We start from the raw sequence: 9,648 nt of genomic DNA, 5'->3' as shown, positions 1-9,648 counted from the left end.
TGGGAAAGAGATGGGACATGGCCTTCCATCCAGACAAGTGCCAACAACTGCCCTTGACACGAGCCAGAAACCCACCCACTGCCAACACCAGTTACATGCTGCATAACCACACCCTAGAGCGTGTGCCCTCTGCAAAGTATCTTGGAATTACTTTACAGACAGATCTCTCCTTTAGCAAACACATTGAGAATACATGCTCTAAAGCCAACAAGATGCTAGGCTTTTTGAGAAGAAATCTGAGAGTGGGATCTAGCAAGACCAAAGAGCTGGCGTACAAAGCCCTGATCAGACCGATCGTGGAGTACGCCAGCTGCGTCTGGGACCCTCACACCAACCAGGATATCCTTAAAATTGAGAAGATCCAGCGCAGAGCTGCACGCTTCGTACTGCACCGTCACAGAAACACGTCTAGTGTCTCTGCAATGATAGACCAGCTCCAGTGGTTGTCCCTCCAGGCTCGACGCCGTAACAGCAGACTAGCCATGTTGTACAAAATGCAGCATGGTCTTGCCTGTGTGAGTTGTGACTCACTGAACCCCCTACCTGCCAGTAACACGAGACGTCGCAGAGGACACAGTCAGCAGTACCAGCAGCTGTCCTGCCGCACGAACTACCGCTTCTACTCCTTCCTCCCTCGAACGATCAGAGACTGGAACTCCCTGCCTGAAGACATTGTACAGTCTCCATCCCTGGCGACCTTCGTTTCGAAGGTGTCAACCTTGCCTAAATCACATACTAGTATACGGTGACAGTAATTGCCGGAGTGACGGCAGCCGGACATTAACGGAAGAAGAAGAAGAAGTCCGAGGCGAGGAGAAATGACGGGGTCGATCGGTGATTTTGCCCAGCGTCCCCCTCGCTTATCCCCTGACCGTCCAAGGCTTGTTTGTTTGACAATAGTAAAGGAAGCTACCGAGAGGGGTGTCCGAGGAGTCCTGCGGTCCCTACGGCGGTGGAGATAAACGGGGTAGGGACTCCTAGCGAGTGCGTCTCGAGTCTACGGATAAGTCACCGGCGAGAAAAATATGGGGTTGTGCGGTAAATTTTCCCGGCCGTCAAATCCTGTCTGACCGTGGCAGAGGAGACCATGACTTTCCCAGGCGGCCTCTGCATGTAACAGGGTCTCTGTTCGGTCGCAATAGTCATACGAGTTACCCAGTGTCGACCTAACACTTGCAATTTAAAATATATCTAAACGGAGACAAGTTTCTCGGCAGGCTCAGGTATTTTGGCGACTCTTTCCCAATCGATGCGGAGGGTTGTTTTAATAAACTGGCACAGGCCGCTCACTGGCGTGAGTCCACAGGTTATCGGCACATTTCCCTATTGCGCTAGAAAATCTACTAAAAGCTTGTGAGTTTGAGTTTCTTTAGAATAAAACTAGTGGTTTTGTCGAAAGATGTATTAGGGTTGCCGGCACGTTTTGCACTTAAGCCAATATCAGACAGTTGACACGATCTTGTAGTAACGACGCCCCTTCAGTGTTTTCTAGCGTCGTAAGAGGCAAATAAAACGTGTACATAAACATTTTTACCTTGCGTGGGTCTTCTCACAATCTTACACATGTATATCGCCGTCGATATGGTACTAGACTATATTTGCTTTTGACAAAAAAACCTTTAGTTCAGCTGATGCTGATCTATTATTTTCAAAAGAAAACGGGTCCTTAGGGCTATCAATACTCTTTCCGTCGTGCCGGTAAAATTCTGTATACGAGGTAAAACCGTCAACCAAGTTCGACACTTAAGTTAACAATTAAGTTTTTAGAAAACACAAAACTGGACACAGCCGACAGTTCTTTGTGAAAATTGTTTCGTTAGAAGACGGGTAAACCTATTTGCCAAAGTCACTGAAGATCATAGGTTTTAAACCTTTTACGGCTAAGCAATACTTTAGGAAGGGAAATGGAATACTTAAAGAAGGAAAAGTACTAGGAAGGGAATCATCGCACTTTAGATGAGTAACGATCAGAACTTACTTGTTCAGTTGACGGCGCGGGGTAACACAACAACAACTGTTGTTCTCTTCTCACGGACCGGGGCGCTCTGATGTGCAGTGGCCGACTTAATGAATTTATAAAGGTGAACATGCAAATTTTCTGCCACTTATGTATGTAACATACCTTTTAAGGGAATGGTGTGTCCACAATACCGTGAATGGAGAAAAAGCAGGTATATGATTGGCATAGGTAACCTAGAGTTAAATTTTGGGGAGGAGCTTTAAAAAACATTACATCATCCCCAAGTAAATGACGTCAACACGTTTTCTGGTAAAAAGGAATCTCCCATAAAGCACGAATCAGTCCACTGCAAAACTAAATAACACGAACGCGATTTAAGGTTAAGAAAGTAATGAACCGTTTAAACAACTACGCCTACTGCACACGAAAAGAACAGGTGTGTTTTTTTTACACGTGATAACTCATGCCCAACACTTGAGCTGAAATATTTTGCCTCTGAGTTCAGCGAATTGTCTCTCTTGAAAAGACCAAATATTCTTAGCACAAAGCGACGTTGGTAGTTAGGCCACACCGACTTAATTTTATGGATGAAATCCTCTGAAGACACCCAAACTAGTGCGCGGGCGAATAAAAAAAATCAGGCAAAAAATAAAAATGCTACTAAACCACAGAAATATAAAGCTGGTATTGTGAATTAGCAGCAGTACAAAGCGATGTATACGAGAAAGCGGGCACATGCTTGCTTTTTGTGGAATTTATGAGTGGCACTGTACGCATGTACTGAGTTCTTGAGTCGTAGAGCTTCGGTAGCCTGGATGCCGTCCTCCAGAGTTTCTACCGGCTCCCTATTGTCGCTAACTAGAATGGACTACCCAGGCCTAGAGCTAGGCAAGAGCCCACGAGCAAAAGTATGTTAAAAGTCGGCTAGTTATATGTTCATTGCAGCATAATTTACAGGAAAAAACACTCCGTTCTTAAGTTTTGTACTCCTTTAATTTGCATGTAGCCTTTTTTTATCCTGCTGGAATCGTATGTATATCTTTTTTGTGTGTCAACAGTCTTTTCTACTACCGTGTCCTTCAGATAAAAAAGCAAAAACCTCTTTCTATTATGTGGTCAAACACCACACTTACAACAGAACGTTTGGTTATGACAGTATTTGCAGACTAGTTTTGTAAGAATTTAAAAAAAATCAAAGAGGACGTGTTATGTCACACCATGCTGACACCAGCGCCGTTGTTATGATTGTCCAACTAACTCCTGCGTAGCATTCTTGGTAACGGTCGTGTTCAACTTGACAGGATGTCGTGCTGAAGTCTTTGTTATCGTGTGGGAATTCGCCTGCCTTCTTATTTAAATGTCATGTTTTGTGCAGGCAGGGCAAAACAGGTCCCTTTGCCAGTCAGTCACCTGGACCGAACACCTGTCTAACTAAATAACACGAACACGATTTAGGGTTAAAAGAAGTAATGAAGCCTTCAAACAACTACGCCTACTGCACACGAAAAGAACGGCTGTGTTTTTTTTTTTTGACACATGCCAACTCATGCCCAACACCTGAGCTAAAATATTTTGCCTCTGATTTCAGCTAATTGTCTCTATTGAAAAGACCAAATATTCTTAGCACAAAGCGACGTTGTTAGTTAGGCCATACCGACTTAATTTTATGAATGAAATCCTCTAAAGACTTAGTGCGCGGGCGAATAAAAAAAATCAGGCAAAAAATAAAAATGCTACTAAACCACATGAATACAAAGCTGGTATTGTGAATTAGCAGCAGTACATAGCGATGTATACGAGAAAGCGGGCACATGCTTGCTTTTTGCGGAATTTAAGAGTGACACTGTACGCATGTACTGGGTTCTTGAGTCGTAGAGCTTCGGTAGCCTGGATGCTGTCCTCCAGATTTTCTACCGGCTCCCTATTGTCGCTAAGGGACTGTACGATATTTACGGTGGGGGAGGGCTGGTGCGTAGGGGGGGGGGGCAGCGCAATGGAAAAATAATTGGCATATGGGGGAGGGTCATGGAAAAAAAATCGGGGATGGGGGGAGGGCCATGGGAAATTTTTTTTACGAATCCGTCATGCGATCCTACGTTCCTAGCTTTGAAAAAGTGTCCCTCAAAATGCAGGAAATAATGTTCAGAGGGTCAACTACAACACCTTTTTCCCGAACTCTCGCGCCTTCGGCGCTCGACATAATCTTACGGCAAAAAAATGAGATGACGGACGGGAAAAATCAGGCTGGCTAGAACTGATTATTAAAAAATAACAAAAAAATCAATACTAAAACATGTAGATCTGAACCTAGCAAATTTATCACATTAATCAAGAAACACCGGTTCTTTTACAGCAGGCGACGCCCTGACGCTCAAATCTTGCCAGCTTTATGCTGTTGTCCTATAAAACGTGATTTCTTAAAGCCACTCTATGTAGTTTTTTGACACTACAAAAAGTATATTTTTCATTCTTTTCTTTACATAGTACATTGACTTAACCCTTTAGTATTCCAAAATTATACTCCGCAACAAAAAATACAACATCCTTGCTCCTTATAAGCTTAGAAAACTGTGAAAGATCTCCTATTCAACCTCTGGCCACACCAGGCCACACCGTACATATGGTATTGCCCACTGCCAGTGGTTTGACCTACATCCCAGTGGGGTGTCAGTTGATAGCTTACCAGTTTCTGAAATACCTAATCGTTTACCAGATCTTTTATCTCTTTTGAAGGGATGATGACCACAGTTTATTCATGCCCAACAAAATACTCCAAGTTGATGATTATATTCCACCTCATGTGAAAGATATGAGTTTTTTCTAAGGAGACTAACATCTTGTGACATGTGCCCCTGTCTATCAAGCCTGGCATGCCCGGGCCAATTAGCCACCCCAGGGGGGCAACCCCTGTATGTTGTTGTTGTCCTGAGCAAACCGGTGCCACCGGGAACCCAACAAGGACTGTTTGAACGGACAAAATATACGTAAAAAATGTGAAATAATGACACAAATGTGTTGAAAAGTGATAGTAACTGTTAATAATACCAAAATTTAGTACAATTAGAATATTTCAAATTTTTGCGAAAAAAAATACATAGAGTGCCTTTAAGTTTTCACAATTTTTACTTACCGATAATTCCCCACTAAAGTACACACTTCTTAAACTTTTCAAAATCCCAAAAGTGTCTCGGGCCGCTGCCAAAGTCGGGTTACCGGGTGCGTACTTCATAAGTTCATTGGAGATTTTCCCCCGACAAATCCGTGGACGACCCAGAAAGCTAGCGGAACACCGGCGGACACGGGGAGCTTGGAACGACATCGATCGTCCATAGCATGTTTAGATAAGCATATGGACGAGTGGAAATAAAGTTAAACTTCAATAAATGAACATATTTCCTCTGACTATCGTCGATATTGACACCGAGTTTCGGTAACAGAAGAAGTCAAGTCAAGCACACGGTAAGAAATGTAGGTCACAGGCAATGACGCCCGGCGCTGATCATGCCGACGAGATCGTTCGCCAGCCTGTTGGTGCCGATCTCAGTGGAACCCCGGCCGAAAATTAAAAAAAAAAACGTAACTACATATACAATATTGCCAGACGGTTTATGAGTACTAATATTTGAAATGGTCCACAAGCCATAAACGTTCTTGATCGTCGTAACATGACATATGATAGCGTAATAGTTGTACATCGACTGATGGTCACTTTTAATGCACTTCCGGCTTGAGTTGAACTCAGAAATATTCAACAGAGTCAAAGATTAGGTTTAGTTAACGGAAAATGTTATCCATGTTTCATTTCGTATCGCAAATCTTTTGAATCTTGATAAATGCCACTTTGTAGCGGGCTATAGCTGCCAGCTAGATTTACTTCTACCTGGCTGTTGCAAACTACAATGATAGGGGCGGAGTTATAAAATGTAGTCTTTAATGAAATCTTACCGCCCGGCCGGTGGGTGGGTCCAGTCTGTACGCGCCGACAGGCGTGGCGCCAGTGTTCGTGCCGTTGCCTTGGCAACGCATGAAGTACCCCAACTAGACCGAGAAGCAACGTGCAGGTACTGAAGTGTGATCGGCGCGAATAAGGGCGTAAATAAAATAAACTTTGAATCATGCAACGTCCGTTCTCTTGTTCATGCCGAACTCTTTCCCAAAAGTAAACCTACAACTGACAAACGAAGAGAGGGCCGTGGCAGCGCTTAGGACAGCTTTCCAGAACCTGGGCCGCGAGACGGAAGTATTTCTTTCCCCTAAACAGACTGTAACGTTACATATAAGTTTTACAGAGTGCAAACCTATACATGTTTGAAATGTATATCCCTTTGATTTTGTTACAAAAACATATATCGTATTACGAGAGATTATTTCAAACGCAGTCAGACATTTCACTCTCTCCTGTTCGGAATCGAAGTCCCAGTAGCCTTTTATTGTTGTTTTACATGTAGTTTCGGTGTCAAATTTTAGTAGCACTTCTACACCCAAAGTAGCATTAATACTCCTCCCAGTTCTCCGCCTCGATAATTGTTGCTCCCCATGGGTCGATGGGCGGGCGCTATTAAAGAAGTGTTCGGCGCATTTCGTATACAAAGCTACGTACGTGTGCATCAACATTCAAATAATTCCTGTGGTTACCGATAAAACAAATATTGAATTTTTTGTTCACAAATCTTTAATGGCCATTGCTTGATAACCAACACTCTCCGTGATCCAAAGCTGTACATGTACGTTTCGCCGCACTTGCCTTATCCTTCGATGCGGTGGTGACGTCTTGCAAATCGGCTGCGGCCTGCGGTGAAAACAAGCCCCAACAGCAGACGTTTCCCGCTACATACTGTAACCAGTTACCACACAATCACGTAGTACACGGCCTAAATCTATTTTTAAACAGCTTTTTTTCTAGCACGAACTGTCGCTAAGACATACATTGTGTGGCACCGGCCCTGTGTAGAAGGGGTGCGTATTTTAGCTTTTTTCATTTTACGTTTCAGACGGGAATATTTGTCTCCCGCCAGCCCCAAATTGGCCAAATCGGGGGTGCTTACTTTAACCCTAAATAGTACACCTGGGGTCTGCGCGGACCCCAGCACTATATATTCTGTAATATCTTTTTTTGTTTCTAACGATTTTTTTCTGAAATTTTAGGTAATTGTCACCCACAAAGTTGTCTCTGAATACAGTGCAGAAAACTCCGTTTCTACCAGTTATAAAAAAATTACATCTGATTTTCTTTTGGGGTCCGCGCGGACCCCAGCCGGCTTTCGATCATAATGGATACACTGGCGTTCTTATACATTAACTTATTTCCGTTTTTATATGTTTTTATGCACTCATCGTATGTCTACCAAGTTTTCAAAGAATGGTGTAGTAATAGAATTAAATTTTAATAACTTTGGTGTAATCATGACGTCATATAACGTCAGAGCTAATAATATAGTCCGCCATATTGGATTTTGACCAATGACGTCATCAAATTAGCATATTCTATGCATATTAAATGATTTAACTTATATTGAATCATGTAAGATGTTATTAATGTTGGAAAAGAAGTGTAATTTAATATAAAAATTTTTATGTTTAAACCCAAATAACTTCTATTTAAAAAAAACTGCCTGCTAGAAACCCGTTGCCATGGCAACACAAAAAAACATCAACTTACTAGCATAAAACTAACATGAACTTTTTCCAGAGACATTTTAGGAAAGGTCTCCAAATTTGATACTTCTAGCGCAAGCCGTTTTGCCGCTATCTGAGATCAAAGTTGGGCCTCAGAAGCCCCTTAAGTCTGAAATGGGTTTAAAAATCGGGTATTTCTTCTTGTCTTCTTTTCTTTACCAAAAAATAGAAAAAGTTCAAAATGTATGATTTTTGTATGTAATGTAGACACAGAGGTTAACACATCAGTTTGCAAAACAATTGAGCTGGTAGCATGTTGATAATTTCTAAAAATCAGCAAAAAACTGTTCTGGGGTCCGCGCGGACCCCAGGTGTACAGATTAATCAGTCCGGGAAGGTGTTCCGTTGAAGGTTAATCGGGATGTGTACTTTATTCGGGAATTTACGGGTAATACCTGTAGGGGGAGGACCATTGAAAAATTTTTGAGGTGGAGGGAAAGGGCCAAGGTAAAAAAATGAGATTGGGGGGGGGGATGGAAAAATTGTTTTACCGGACTTGCAGCGCACCAGCCCGCCCCCGTAAATATCGAACAGTCCCTAACTAGCATGGACTACCCAGGCCTAGAGCCAGGCAAGGGCCTAGGAGCGAAAGTATGTTAAAATCGGCTAGTTATATGTTCATTGCAGCATAATCTACCGGAAAAAACACCCCGTTCTTAAGTTTTGTACTCCTTTAATTTGCATGTAGCCTTTTTTTTTTATCGTGCTGGAATCGTATGTATATCTTGTTTGTGTCAACAGTCTTTTCTACTACCGTGTCCTTCAGAAGAAAAGCAAAAACCTCTTTGTATTGTGTGGTCAAACACCACACTTACAACAGAACGTTTGGTTATGACAGTAATTGCAGACTAGTTTTGTAAGAATTTTAAAAAAATCAAAAGGGACGTGTTATGTCACACCATGCTGACACCAGCGCCGTTGTTATGATTTTCCAATTAACTCCTGCGTAGCATTCTTGGTAACGGTCGTGTTCAACTTGACAGGGTGTCGTGCTGAAGTCTTTGTTATCGTTTGGAAATTCGCCTGCCTTCTTATTTAAATGTCATGTTTTGTGCAGGCAGGGCAAAACAGGTCCCTTTGCCAGTCAGTCACCTGAACCGAACACCTGTCTAACTAAATAACACGAACACGATTTAAGGTTAAAAAAAGTAATGAACCCTTCAAACAACTACGCCTACTGCACACGAAAAGAACGGCTGTGTTTTTTTTTGACACATGCCAACTCATGCCCAACACCTGAGCTGAAATATTTTGCCTCTGATTTCAGCTAATTGTCTCTATTGAAAAGACCAAATATTCTTAGCACAAAGCGACGTTGGTAGTTAGGCCACACCGACATAATTTTATGGATGAAATCCTCTGAAGACACCCAAACTAGTGCGCGGGCGAATAAAAAAAAATCAGGCAAAAAATAAAAACGCTACTAAACCACAGGAATATAAAGCTGGTATTGTGAATTAGCAGCAGTACATAGCAACGTATACGAGAAAGCGGGCACATGCTTGCTTTTTGGGGAAATTATTAGGGGCACTGTACGCATGTACTGAGTTCTTGAGTCGTAGAGCTTCGGTAGCCTGGATGCTGTCCTCCAGAGTTTCTATAGAGAAGTTTGCCCTTTATGTCGGAATTCAAACCTCATTTCCTGTAGGTAAACGGTCGATTACTCAAGTACCAATGGGGCATTTTACGAAGGTAGAAAACATCTTTTGAACTAAACATGAAACAAATACTCCTGACCTTTACTTTTGCAAACAGAATGACTGTCCACGTCAGGTCCTGCTGATATTTATGTATTTAGCGTAATATATGAGGTAATGCACTTAGCAAAAATGCTCTCTTTGTGTAGAACAGACGCGGCAACACGCTTGTTGTTATAGCTCAGCTCATGACAAGTTTGTTTACTACATGCACCTAGTGACGACATAAACCCACGGTAGAAACGTCACTTCAGGACTTGAGGGCTGTAGCTTCGCGGCAGTCTCGTCCAGTCATTAGCAAACAGGTTTCAGGAT

This window comes from Branchiostoma belcheri, unplaced genomic scaffold (genome assembly GCF_001625305.1).
Source record: "Branchiostoma belcheri isolate BF01 breed outbred unplaced genomic scaffold, Haploidv18h27 scaffold103, whole genome shotgun sequence".
NCBI classification, from domain to species: Eukaryota; Metazoa; Chordata; class Leptocardii; order Amphioxiformes; family Branchiostomatidae; genus Branchiostoma; species Branchiostoma belcheri.
The sequence above is the reverse complement of the archived record's forward strand: the minus strand, read 5'-3'. Positions refer to the sequence as shown.